The following is a 13,199-nucleotide window of genomic DNA, read 5'->3' on the forward strand; positions in this document are numbered from 1 at the left end:
TTATTCAGTTCTTGATCTCTGGTTTAATACCGCCAGGGAGGATATTACCTATGATGACTATTTTGTGAGCAATGCATCTGGTTCTAGGGAGCTGGAATATCTAATACATCTTACTAAATCACTGGCTAACATTTAGCAGGGAGGAATAAAGGAAGACTTTGTTTGAGGTGAGTTTTAAGGTGTAAGAGCTTGAATTTTTGTGTGCATGGATGTGTATGTCCCATAAGCAGTGTCCTTCTAGCACCAAAATTTCCACGGGGAAAACCCTAACTTGCAATTGACTGTGGTGAATTTGAGCCAGTCAGTAACCAGCCAGGCTTCTAAAACCATTATTTGTTCTTAATAGGGTCTGGACCAGGACTCCAAGCTGTTACTTAGCTGAGTGCTGTATGAGTACAAGGGAGGAAATTGTGTTCTGCAGACCTGTAACCCAGCGAATAAAGACAATTTTTGAAATGATAGCTCAACTATACTCAGTAAGTGTTTTACTACTGACATAAAAAGGTTGAGAATTTCATCAAAGTATACAGAGATTATAAAATACAAACAATAGGATATTCAGTGCCCCAAAGGAAGCAAAAGGAGACAGGAAAACAAGGAATGCCCTAGACTGATTTGATTGTATTTTGAGACTAACATATCAAAAAATAGCATTCAAGAAATAGTACATGCACAGTAATTTGTGCTGTGAGATGTCATATACCTGCAAACAAATAGGCAAACAAGGTCTTGCACATTCATTCCCCCACCTGTATGCAGGATATTTCCTGGTCTCACAGCACAGTGCTCTTTGCACACCAAAATGCCTTAAAAATACACATACATCTGGATTAAAATTCCAGAGTCCTAGACTGGGTTCAACAGCCACAAAGGACTTCAGTGCAGAGCTTGTGCTGGTGAGTGAGCTTTACTCCTGGACCTTCCCATGGCATTGGCAGCCCTCCAGCACCCAGCAGTGGCTGTGCAGGTCCCCAGCACTGGTGGAGCCCTCTCTGTTTGTACAGCACCCGACACAATAAGCTGCCAGTCAGATTTGTTGGATGCTGTGTGATCTTGTGATATTAATAATATAATGATAGCATTATAACTGGACCATTCAACTCCGTAGTTTGTTCTTCTATAAATGATTTATAAGTTTTATGCATTTTATATGCCTCTCATTAAAAATGCATTGAAAAATACTATCAAAATACCATTTTGTGGGGCTCAGTCTCTCTTTATTCTTGTTACAGCCATCTGCCATTAAGCTTTAATAACTAGCTGATTATAATTTATTAATTTATCACCTGTTCTTTATACAGTTGGATAATTGTCAACCAATGTGAAATGGCCTCCTATTGTGTTATTAATCCCCAAAGCAATTAGAAAACCCACTGATTGCACAAGCCATTGAAAGTGGGCAGTAACTCATGTAAGAAATGATCTGCAGTGCTCCCATCAGTGTGTGATTGGTAATGACGTTTCTGTTGCCAGTGAGAATTTGAAAAGGGCAGTTTAACTAGGGAGGCTTTTAATTTTATTTATTTATTTTATAATAAGCCTGGATTTATGTGGCTGACAGTAGATGTGTAGGTTGCAGCTTGTCTTATGGATTCTGTAGGCATAATCTGAGAAAGGCAATGTCAGCTTCATATGGTGTCATGCTCTTGCTCCTCGGACTTTCTGTGGAAAGATTTCTGCCTCCCTAACATCCCCAGGATGAAAGGGTAATTTAGGGATTGCTTTAAATGCCAAATCTTTTAGGAGATTGACTTCAGTCAGCTTTAGATGAAGACATCAGACTTCAGTATCTCTCCTTTGATTTTTATCTGCCAAGAATTCAGTATGGGTTAGTTGTGAGCTTTCTGGTATGGATATTTACAGTATGTGAAAAGGGACAGAGCCAACGGTTTGTTGGATCCAACAACTGTCATTTAGCAAAGCCGTTTGCTTACTCTGTCAGTGTGAGGGAGATATGCAGCCCACCCCAGATGTGAAGAAGTTCCTTATCTGCCATCCTATTTGCAGTGCAGACGATGTGTTACAATACCTCTGGCACTGACAAGTTACATTCCGGTAATGCTGTCCCTGATGCAGATTTTACTGCTTCAAAAAAAACAAAAAAACCCCCAAAAAAAAAAAACCAAAAAAACCCCCACCAAGCCACTGACATCAGAGAGCAGAGACAAACCACTGAGGAAAGCAGCTGTAAATGGTTCTTTGTCCTAAATGAAGATCCTGGCCCCTCTGGTGTGTGTGCCCAGTCAGGGACCACGCTGGTGGGTCAGGCCCACTGGAGGTACAGAACTGCCTATTACAGTAATATTTTGCTCCACATAGATTAAAGTAGTCTGGGAGAACTTTTACTTAAACAAGATGATCACACAGATCAACATTCAGCTATTGAACAGGACTTTTGAAGTCTATTTTTTTGAAGGCAGACTTAAGAAGAAATTTTTTCATCTCTCTTCTGTCTCCAGCAATACCTACCACACAGTAAAGATGTGTCAGTGCAATGTAGTGATTCCAGAGTATAAGAAAGTCTTGAGTCTCCCACTGATATCACACTCCCTCTGCATAATGGTAGGATAGTTGAATTATTGCCCTTCCACCCAACACTTCTGATGCCTGTGCTGTTCTCTTGCAGGTTTTGTAGCTTCTCCACAGTTAAACATGGAGAAGCTACTTTGACAAAAAGACCTAGAAAAAAAGATGTTGAATTAAACATATTAGGAGATTTGTACTTCCTTCTCCTACAGAGAACGCAAAGCAGAAGTAAAGAGGCCATTCTTGAAATTCTTATACTATTTCTGGCTTTTCTGGAAGTAAAAATCGGAAGAAATCTCATGCAAATATTTGTCCTTCTGAGACATCCAAGCCAAATATGCAGATATAAGGGGTTTAGATAAAGCAGACAGTGAGTACATAAAGCACACTGAGTTCCTGAGAAAATTCCTCACCTTAACCCTTAAGTGTGTCCACAGACAAAACCCAGACTGTAGAAAGTCCTCAGAAATAGCGTGTCCACTGTGTCTTGCACGTATCTTTTGCCTGCACCTTTTGCCTGCACAATCCTGAGCTGGGATGAGCATGGAGAGGGTTTTCCACTCCTTCCCACCTCTGTAGATACACACAAGACTACTCTGCAATCTTAAACTAGAGTGATTACTGCAACCTCTTCATCTTAGGTTGCAGCAGAGAGTTTTCCCTCTATTTTGACCAACAGCAAACTCACAGTGTTTTCCCCAGATTTAAATTTCATGGTTCTTATTGAGTCAGGTTCTCAGAACCAGCTGGGGAACTCCTGGGCATGAAAGCCCAGGAGGTTATGGAATGGCACACACTTGCAGGTCATTTCTCAAAAGGTGGATTGACAACTGTTACAGGTTGTGTTTTCACTACAGAAGGAGGTTTCCAGTTGCAGTGTTAGTGGACCCAAACATATATAATCCTTTCTGATTGTAGGAGCAACAGGAGGAAATCCACATTCAAAACAATACTGGGGGCAGCTATCCATGTAAGACAGTTCTCTGGATTCTGCTGTCTCCAAACCTGATGATCTATATAATGCACCAGAAAAAAATCACAGCTGAAGAACAGTATCACAAAATCATCATCTAAGGAATCTGCCATATTTTTACTTGACAAAGTTCCAGTTCGAGAATCCATTAAAAGAACCCCTATCAATCACATGTTAAGGTCTTTATTACAGAAATGTGATTGAATTCCATATGGATCTAAACTCTGTTTAGCAAACCTTGGCCATATTCCATATTCTGTATTTCCCCAAATGGATTGCATACATCCATGCGCATCTCTGAAGCCATCAAATTAATATCCCATAATTATTTTTACCTCATTGACTGATGTTCTCTGGCTACATCTACCCTGCTGAACATATCCACTAGTGGTTACAACCCCACTAGACTGGCTGGCCTCCTTGACAGCAGGGTAGCTCTGTCCTTTCCTTTCAACACTTGGCCTTATGTCATTCTTCTGGTCCTCCTCCCCATAGACATAGCTGTCATCTTTCTCAGTTCAAATTCAGAGCTGTGCTGTAGTCTTGATGTTTGATGTGCTCACAGAATGAAGCTGAGATTCTACCTTTTGGTCTTGTATGTATGACATGGCAAGTCTGGAGTTTTTGAGTTTGCAAAGCCCTTAGGGAGTTACTGGAGGATTCTGCAGAGCAGAAGAAAGACAGTCTGGTACATTCTCATCCATATTTCCTGCTGGGACATATTCCCAGAGCAGAATAGATAAGACAAAACACTTTGCTTTTTCTTTCAAAGGTCCTACTTGGTACTTTCCAAAAATAGCACGAGAATGAATTAATGTTTGTGCAATATTGGAGGATCAGTGAATCCAGAACAGGCGTTCTGTGGGGAGTGAGATGGTAGTGTAGACATACCCCCACCCAGGTATGTGTATGTAAATTGGAATGATTTTCTGGGGACAGAGAGGTGTGGGAAAACACTGGGGAACTCAGCATTCAAATGCTGTGACTGCATTTTCAGCACTGAGGGTGCCAGCCCTCACAAAGGGATCCTGAGCATCAATTGGTAATCCTGCTCTGAATGAAAAATACGCCCCCAGATTTGGGGTTTCTCTATGAAGGAGGAAGACAGAACAGCTTCACCTGAGTTAATTCAGAAGTGAAAACATAGGCTCTGACACACAGGAGCATTTGCACTTTTATGTGGGAAAGCATATTATTAGAGATTGACTGAAATGTGTAGGAGACTAACAATAATGACACCTAAATTAATGTCTCAAATACTGAGTACTAGAGTTTGGTGACGATTTTCTCACCCTTGTTTAGACTCTTCTTCTTGGGGAAGGTCTTCTGAAAGTAACCTATTTCTTTAAGAAAGCTGTGCTGCAATGTGGATGGCAGAGAGAGTGAAGAACCCCTGGAGATCCTCTGCAAAACACCCTGGAGCCATTTGCATCAATTAACTCCATCACCAGCATGTGGCTGCCTGTAGGCCAGGCTGCTGCCTATTATCTCTTGAAGAGGAGATAATTTTTCATAGAGAAAGTGGGAGGCTTTTGCTTACGAGGATGAATACACCCAAGGGTGCACAATTTAAGGGCTCCTCTGTAGTCTCTTAATCAGAGTGGGCAATTGATAAGATAGTGTTTAAAAGAAAAAAATAATTTTCATTTAGTCTGTCGAATTTTACTGAATGTGCTGCATTATGTTGTTAGGACTTTTTAGCTCTAATGAGCACATGGTGTGTCACATTCCCAGGATGTGATCCAAGACAGTAACACGGTGGCGTAACTATCATCAAATGGTGTCCCTGGTTCCAGTTCTGACTTGAAAAGAGCATCACTAACACCTCTAGCCATGTTTTTTTGGCTTTTTTCCAAGGTTTCTTCCCTAACAGATGCTAAAATCCCAGAAGAAAGCAGGGATGAATATAGTGAAGCAAACGAACAGCACAGTTAATTAGTAATTAAAGTCTCTTAGATCAGGTCGGATTGCACTGAATCAAAAAAAGGAAGAAGTTTTATTGGATCTCTGACCTTAAAAATTTTTTCTATTGTACCTATCATGCCATTTTATCATGACTAATTTTTAAAGAGTGAGAGATGGGAGCATGTCCTGATGTCTGATACTCAAAGCAAAAATACAGAGCAGGAGCAGTTCTGCCATCTCCAGTAAGACAATCCGGTTTGCTGCAATGTTAGCAAAAGATAAGTTTGCAGCCCGGCTCCTGCTTTCAACAGAGAACCAGCAAGAGAAATAGAAGAAAACACACAAAAAGAAAGCCTATCTTTAAAGGACAGAAAGGACTTTTTAAAGTAGCTCCTGGGGACAGGTCTCATTATGTTTGTGCAGCACCTGGCACAACAGAGCCTTTCTGAATTCACTTTTTGAGCTGCAGACACATCCAACAAAATGACAGCACCAAATACTGAGGCTTAAAATAAAATTTGTGACAGATGTATTAGGAGCAAGGTTTGGAGAGGAAGAGGATCAGGGTCGATGGACTCTGACAAGATTCCACCACATTGAGTCACATTTTAATTGAAAAACAATAAAAGAACGCAAGAGTGGGGAAAAGACATGGGTGAAAATCAGAGGTCACCTGCCGTTGTGATAATTTAACTGAAGTTTTGGAAATGAATCATCGCAGCAGGCGATGGAAGGTTTCACCTCGGGCAGTGACAGGAAATGCAGGGCTGTAGCTATGTGCAGACCATTTGGGGCTCTCAATCAGCTCTTATTGATTGGGAAAGTACATCTGTGCTCAAAAATTCTCAGCTTTTCTCTCACTTTCAGTTCGACAGAAAGAAAAATCTCAAGCAGCCTTTTTCAGGTTCTTTTTCTCAGAAGCAATGGGTAAGTGGGAGGGGAGTTCACAGGAGGAAGACACAGAACTAGCAATTTTACTCACATGTCTAATGAAGTCACATGCTGTCAGTGGCCAAAAAAATAGAAAAACCAACCAATCAAAAATAAAAAAACCAAACCCCAGCAGCCAAACCAAAAAACCCAACCAAAAAACCAAACAAACCTCACAACCCCACACCATTTCTTGAAAGAAGAGATACAAACAGCTGCCCAGGAGAAGACCCTATTGAGCCTTCAGAAAGGCTCACTTTTGTTCATAAGCATGCAGCCATCTAGGACTTTCCTCTCTGGGCATCAGACTTCCTGGGATGGGAAATGATCTTGCCCAGAAGTTGAGCTTAATGCCAGTATTTATAAGCCAGATTTTCCAAACTTCTGCTGATGAGTGCACCTGACACCTCCTGTGAGGTCTTCTCCTTCTGGGCCAGATTGCAGTGCACATCAAAACAGTTCACATTCCACAGTAGTGCACTCACTTTGGAAAGCTATAATCGTATGGCTGTGGATGCCTTTGCCCTTGGGTGAGAAAGGAAATGTGTAAAGATCAAGCCAGCATATCCACTTGGTGTGGCACAACTCTGTGGCAGCCTCAGCAACCCAGGAATGGGTTAAATGTAAATGCCTTAATGTTTCTGTATCTGGTTGCAAATGCCTTCTGTACCAAGCCTAAAATGTCTTAGGAATGGATATTTTTCTACAAATCAGTAAATGCTGTGTGGTGTTTCTATCTTTTCAGGTGTCTCTGTACTGTTTTTATCTCGTGCTGTGGACATGGTGAAGAGTGGCAGGCTTTTTAAAAATCATTGCAGCCATTAGACATCAAATGGTGTTAGCCAGGAACTAGCAGGGGAGACCCCTGACATCTCTGAGGTCTTGTTATGGACTTTCACTTTTCCCTGATTTCAATCTTGTCCAAACATGGCCCACTTGACAATTTCCCCCCTAAGAAATGATGGGTAACTGAATGGCCATTTAGTGATGGTGCACAGAAAGGAGCAGCATTCCATTGTGGAGGTTAAGGACCAGATACTGCACAGTCCTTAAACACATGTATAAATGGGTAAATATGTGCTTGTGCCTGTGATGCTCACTGGATTATGGTGTGGTGCACACTGATACCATGTGGGCTTTACTAGGGTTTCATAGGAGAGCTCGGCTGAACCTGTAATACACACACAGTGACTTGTGTCACACTATGGGTGTGCTGGTCATCTCAAAGAGGAATCAAACTCTGGGAAAGTTCAATAAGAGGTACAAATAGTTGTAAGGGAAAGTAAAGCACTCCATGCATGATGGATGCCAGGCAAAAGTTGAGGAAATCCACAGGGAGAAACTTACCCACAGGGTTTGTATGGAACAAAGATTTCAAAAAGTGTGAGAGTAGGTAAAACTTAGACACTGCACTAGATTTTCTTGTTTCCTTATTTTGTGCATAAAATACCTAATAAATTATATGCAAAACAAGAATAAACAAATCCCCACCTCAAAAAAAGAGGCCAAAACAAAACCAGAATCCTCTCATCTCCTGTCACCCTTAAAAAACCCCAGCATTGTCACAGTCTGATGCATGTGAGACGAAGCATTGAAAAGCCAGGGGCCACTAAAAGTTACAGTGTGTCACAAAATTTTTCGTGTCTGTGGGAGAGATGCATCAAATTTTCCTTGTAACTAAGAATATCTGATTTTTATAATGAATTAATTAAATATTAATTTATTGCTAATGTACACTAAAAATGCAAAGAAGTGCAGCAGAGTGATTTTGAAATGCAAAATGTAGCCTTTCTAATTTGAAAAGTGTTTTACACCTACTTTACTCTATCTGTTAATTCCCCAGATACAAAACCCTGCAAAGCAATGCCCAAGTAAATCTAAAAACCCTTATTAATTTATTAACTGCACTATTTGTCATACCTATTGTTTCCTGTGTAAACAATAGACACTTGGTGAATTTTGTACTAAAAGTCTATTCCTAAGAGAGTCTCAGGGCTCTGAGCATCACAGAAAAATTCCTGTAGATGATTAAGTGATACTGGAAGTTTGTTTTGATCTCTGAAGCCTTGCCTGGCTTGAGTACGACCACACAAAAAATGCTGCTAGTCCTAGATTACTTTGGTGCTTCAGAGAAGCAAATGGTAGTATGCAAACTGGAGTTAGATGCAGGATGAGCCAGCACTGTGCCCAGGTGGCCAAGAAGGCCAACGGCATTTTGGATTGTATCAAGGATTGTGTGGCCAGCAGGACCAGGGAAGTGATTGCCCCTCTGTACTCTTCACTGTGAGGCTGCACCCTGAGTGCTGTGCTCTGCTCTAGATCCCTCATTTTAAAAAGGACATTGATGTGCTGGAGTGTTTCCAGAGAAGGGCAGCAAGGCTCATGAGAGGACTAGAGAACATTTCTTATGAGCAGTGGCTGAGGCAGATGGGTTTGTTTAGTCTTGAGAAGAGCAGGCTCAGGGGGACCTCACTGCTCTCTACAACCACCTGAAAAAAAGGTGTAGTGAGGTGGGGGTTGCTCTTTTTTACCATACCTGCAGTGAGATAACCAGAGGAAATAACCTTAAATTGAGACAGGGGAGATTCAGATTACATAATAGATTTTTTTTTCCACTACTAGGATGGTCAGCCTTTGGAATAGTTTGCTCAGGGATGTCATGGAGTCCCCATTCCTGGAGGTGTTTAAGAGGTGTCTGAATCTGGTATTGGGCAATGTAGTTTAGTGGTTTAGGGGTTAAATTCGCTGGTCTGATGGTTGGACTGGATGATCTTAATGGTCTCTTCCAACCTTGATGATTCTATGATTCTATTCTATGTTGGAGTAGGGTTTTCAATGGTATGGGGGCACTAGCAGACCATCCACATGTTTATGATGAAAATCTCAGAGCATGGGAGTGGCTCTTCTTTAAACACAAAGGTTTCTGACATTTTTGGGAAAGAGGAAAAAATTCTTGCCGGGGTCCAGGGGTTAGTAGGCTTCAATACATAAAGAATGCAAATTACTGCATTTCAAATGAATTCTCAGATTACTTTGAGACCATCTAAACCTCCTAGATGATGGAATTATGAAATAGTCTGGTTTGGAAAGAACGTTAAATATTATCCAGTTCCACCCACCCTGCCATAGGCAAGGACCCCTTACACTACAGCAGGTTGCTCAAAGCCCCATCCAGTCTGGCTCTGAGCACTTCCAAGGATGGAGCATCCACTTTGTCTCCAGGCAACCTCTTCCAGTGTCTGGAACACTCGTGGTAAAGAATTTCCTCCTAACATCTAATCTGAATTAATCTTTTTTTGCAGTTCAAAGCCATTGCCCTTTGTCCTACCACTACATACCCTTGTAAAAAGTCCCTCTCCACCTCTCAAGATGAGCACCTTTGTTAGCATTAAGGTAAATCTTAAGTGTACAAATGTTGAATGGGGACTTGGGGTGCTGACAATGAAAAATGCTATAGCACTGAAGGTGCTTTGTGACCCTCATCACTGGTGTACTTGAGCACCATGGAGCATCACTTGTTCCCTCCTGCACACTCCAGTGGGAAAAGGAGCAATTATCATTCTGGGATCCTTAAATATAAATGGTCTCTGATTCCAATGACCCAGGAGGAACTAGAACTGACATCTCCAAAATCCTGTGTTAGTATCCTGTTCCTATTGTCAGACTTAATGACAAAGTTGTTACAAACTTCTGTGATGCAATGTCAATATCAGACCCGTCTTGTTGGAGGTGATCTATGAGATAAGCATGAGTTGAGCTGGATGAGTGTGGCTTTGTGGATGTGTGGTGGGGTCTGATACAAAGACTGCAGAAATATATGAACTCTGTGTTACCATCGATTAGTTTGTAAGTGATCAGGCTTGTAACTGCAGTGGTTAAAATTTGCAGTTTTTACTAGCTTTTGTAGATATTTAGATTATACAAGATTCCCAGCCTTACCGGTATGAATATTAAGGATACACATTTAAAAGTATGGACTTATTATAATTATTTTTTTACATCTCTCAAAAAGCTGAGAACTGTTTTATAAGTAAAATAACCAACAGTAATATTGATCAATTCTGTTCCGAATTAAGTTTAAGAAGTTTGTACATAATAAATAATGTTATGATTTGAAAATGTTCCATTACATTATGTTAATAAGTCTTAATAGGCATGGATCATCACACACAGTTGTTAGCTTTATTGTTAATCAGATCTTTCTCATTAACACACTGTAGTTAAGAATGAAGTGCCCTAAAACTGACTGTGTAATGTTAAATGCAATTTCTGAAACTACCATATTATGCCGTTATAAGTACCTTGGAATTGCTTATTTAATGGAATATTCAGCCCCTGAAATAAAGCCTTTACTTTCTATCATTAAGTTCACAAAATGTTTTAAGGACAAGTACAAGCACACCGTCCTTTCAGGAGAAGGTTGAAGTTATTAGAGGTTTGAGAGATCTTGATCAGCAAGTGCCAAATCTAAACTTGTCACAACTGTACTTATAATAGCTGAACTTTCCACCTCCCCCTGAGTGGCCTGTCTTGTCACACTTATTCTACCTGACCTATTTTCCAGCTCTGCACTTAAACATGTTAAAAAGATTTCTGCATCTCTTGAATGAGGACAGGAGTTTTCATAGTGCTGAATCAACAAAAACACAGTCTGTGGCTGGGGACCTCTGCCTCCTGCTTCCCTCAAAAGAGATTTTCCTTCTGGAGCCCTGGACTCTTTCCATCTGCATCTTTCATTGCCTGAGGAGTTTCATAATGAGGTGAAGATGCAAGGACTTGGGACACCACACTGAACTGATGCATGTCTTGAAGGTAAAGAAAACAGGCAATGTAGAATAGTGTGCTCAGAAAAAGTGCTCTTCCCTGTCTACATTTGCAAAAGGCTTCCAAACACAGAGCTACGTATCTGCAGGTGACATGAAGAGTCAGAGCATGGGATTAAAGCTCACTCCCACAATCACCTGGATGGTTTTCTGGCATGGTTTGGGGGCAGTCTGGGCTGATGGCTCAGCACCAGGGAGGGAAGGAGCAGTCCATCTGCCTGGGCATCAGCCATCCCATCCAGGGACAGGTTCTGGCCTTTTCTCACTTAATACAAACATAATCACAGAGATATGGCATCAGGATACTTAAGGATAGCAACATCTTGTGTGTCTTTTTATGTCTGACCATGGCAGTGATAAATATAGTTTTAGAGCCACTAAAAAATGTCTTTGTTCTTCCCTCACTCATATCTTGGACAGACACTCAGGGAAGAAATTGTATGCAGTGTACCAGTTCTCTGGAGCTGGGCCCAACTGCCCCATCTCCTACAACTAATCTGTTTTATCATACCAGATGGGTTGGCTGAATCCAAACTGCCTATTGGAAATGGTCTTTGGTCCATGCAAGCTTTTAAATTGGGCTTTGGGATTTTTTTCAGGGAATGCTACCTGGCACAGAACCAAACTGTGCTAGGGACCATAACAGTGGTGACAATTAAGATCTCTTGTCTGGGAATGATCCTGGCACTATTTAACTCATTAGAATAGATGGTGCCTAAAAATTTCCCAGTTTGTCCTTGGTGCCACCTAATTTATAGTATCACACTAAGGAATAAATCATAGTGTTCAAGTGAAGAAGAAAAAGATTATAATTTCAGATTTACATGTAAAAAAGCTAAAGGCTATAGGACTAAATTCTCAGAACATGTTGAGAGTTATGCCCATAAGCAGGCAAGACTATAAATGCTAATTGAGATTCACACCAAGAAAACACTATAATGTAGACAGGACTTCTGGACCCAATGCAGCAGTAGCTTCTCCTACTGGAGGTACAGTTGACAGGTTTCAAAGTGTGCTTTTGCTTTATCCAAAGACGTAAATGTTGTCAAAATCACAGAATCATAAAATGTTCTGAGTAGGAAGGGACCCAAATGATTATTGAGTCCAGCTCCCATCCCTGCACAGGACCATCCCCAAGACTCACACATGTGCCTGAGGTCATTGTCCAAATGCTTCTTGCTCTGTCAGGCTTGGTGCTGTGACCACGTCCCTGGGAAGCCTGTTCCAGGGGCCAGCCATCTTCTGGGTAAAGAACCTTTTCCTAATATCCAGCCTACACCTCCCCTGACACAATTTCTGGCCATTCCTTCGGGTCCTGCCACTGGTCACCAGAGAGGAGATCAGTGCCTGCCCCTCATGAGGAAGTTGTGGATGTCGATGAAGTCCTCCCCCAGCCTCCTCTTCTCCAGGCTGAACAAGTCCAGAGCCTTCAGCCACTCCATGTACTGCTTCTCCTCTAGGGAAGAGAAAGGGAAGGAAAGGTGAGGCTAAGGCAGGAGAAAGGTGTTCCTGCTGGGAACATGAGGCTGGTAAAAAAAATTGCCACTGTTAGTTAGCAGGGAGCAGCACAGATGTCTTGTGTAGACTTCACCTACATGTCAGCATTGCTGCCAGATTTCTATTTCCCCCAGCTAAATTTCTTCATGTTTTCATTCCTCTGCTTCACTCATTCAGTAAAGGTTATAGAACTGCTCAGAACTGCAGAGGCAACAGAGACATGGATGGCCATGGACCTCATCCTCATTTTAAACACAGTAGACCCTTTATTCTAACAAATACATGGTTTATAGACAGCTTTTCATCCTCACTGGACTTCCCTAACTTTTAGAAGCCTTGGTAAATGTTTTATCTTTTGAACATGCATAATTCTGCTAAATGAAACTAGTCAATGTGGAAACTGGTTTGTACTGTCAAACAATTACTGCAAACCCTGAAGGGAGTACTCTACAGCTGTAGTCAGGGCACCTGCTCCTTTTGCTCTACTGAATCAGCACTTTGTCATCAGTCTATTACCAAAGGAAAAATGTGGGATTTTGTTTGTT

This window comes from Sturnus vulgaris, chromosome 1, assembly GCF_052056855.1.
Source record: "Sturnus vulgaris isolate bStuVul1 chromosome 1, bStuVul1.hap1, whole genome shotgun sequence".
Classification (NCBI taxonomy): domain Eukaryota; kingdom Metazoa; phylum Chordata; class Aves; order Passeriformes; family Sturnidae; genus Sturnus; species Sturnus vulgaris.